This window comes from Sceloporus undulatus, chromosome 6 (genome assembly GCF_019175285.1).
Source record: "Sceloporus undulatus isolate JIND9_A2432 ecotype Alabama chromosome 6, SceUnd_v1.1, whole genome shotgun sequence".
NCBI lineage: Eukaryota > Metazoa > Chordata > Lepidosauria > Squamata > Phrynosomatidae > Sceloporus > Sceloporus undulatus.
The window spans coordinates 113,908,666-113,909,997 of record NC_056527.1 but is presented as its reverse complement, the minus strand read 5'-3'; positions in this window follow the sequence as shown (position 1 = coordinate 113,909,997).

Here is a 1,332-nt window from a genome sequence, read left to right as displayed (position 1 = left end):
GTATTCTAATTGTATTGTTACCATCAAGAATCAGGCTCAAAGAAATCTGGCTTGATTTCCCAAAGCTGCAGTGCTCAACGTGTCCACATGGAGGCAGCAGAGGACTAGGAAAGAAACTCAATTCTACTTTGAACAGAGGTTTGCCCAGAAAGGAATGAAAATAATGACTTCAGTACTGTATGGGCCAACAGAGCAGGTTGCAATGGGGGTTACCCACCCCCCTTTGCAAGCTCTTTTGCCTGCTTTAATCAACCTTTATATCCAACTCCGCTCCTGTATTGCTCCTCTGGAGAGGGGAAAAAAACTCTACATGAGGTCTGGCACTGGTACAGCCCTTCCTATTTGTTGAGAGCATGTCAAATGACAAGAAAGGTTGCATTTTCAGCATATTCGAAATCACCCCCAATTCTTTCATGATATTCTTCCTTGCAGCCCTTGAAAAAGACATAGAGCCTTCTATCATTCAGGCCAGGAGCTCTCTGACAGTACATCTCTTCCCACCAAGTATAGCCCCAGAGAGAGATGGCCATACATATGCTATCTCTTGGATCCCTATGATAATTCCTTCTTGTACTGGAGATCGTGGGAGCTGGTGTTGTGTAGAACTATGACTGTGGAGACCAGGGTTTGATTCCCAGCTTGGTGGTGAAACACACTGGGTGACCTTGCGTAAGTAACATGCTCTCAGCCTGAAGGAAAGGCAATGGCAAACCTCCTCTGAAGAAACCTCCCCAAGAAAAACCTATGAAAGGCTCACTTTAGGCAAAGTGACTTGAAGGCAAAAATGACTTGAAGGAACACAACAAAACAACAAACTGGAGATCACTCACAGGAGGAATGGTGGTAGAAGCATCAGCCAGTTGTGTCTTGATCAACAGGAGAACAGAGCCCTGTTGCTCACAGTGGCTGCTGTCTGATAAATCAGGACTGCAGGACTTTTACAATCCCTACATTTTCCCCACACTATTGAATACAGAGGGATTGTGAATATGAATCAGTCGTAAATGAGTATAGGTTATGCATTTGTAACTGCAATCAAGAATTTCAGCCCATTAGTTTTTTCTCTAAAGCAGATGCAATTTTTTAAAGGTTTTTTTTTGTGGGCTTTTAGGGCTCTGTGGCCATGTTCTAGAAGAGTTTCTTCCTGACTTTTTGCCAGCATCTGTGGCTGGCATTTTCAGAGGGTGCTGAATGCTGAGCATTCTCTGAAGATGCCACCCACAGATGCTGGCGAAACACCAGGAATAAACTCTCCTGGAACATGGCCACATAGCCCTAAAAACCCACAAAAACCTATGGATGCCGGCCATGGAAGCCTTCGACCTCACAGAT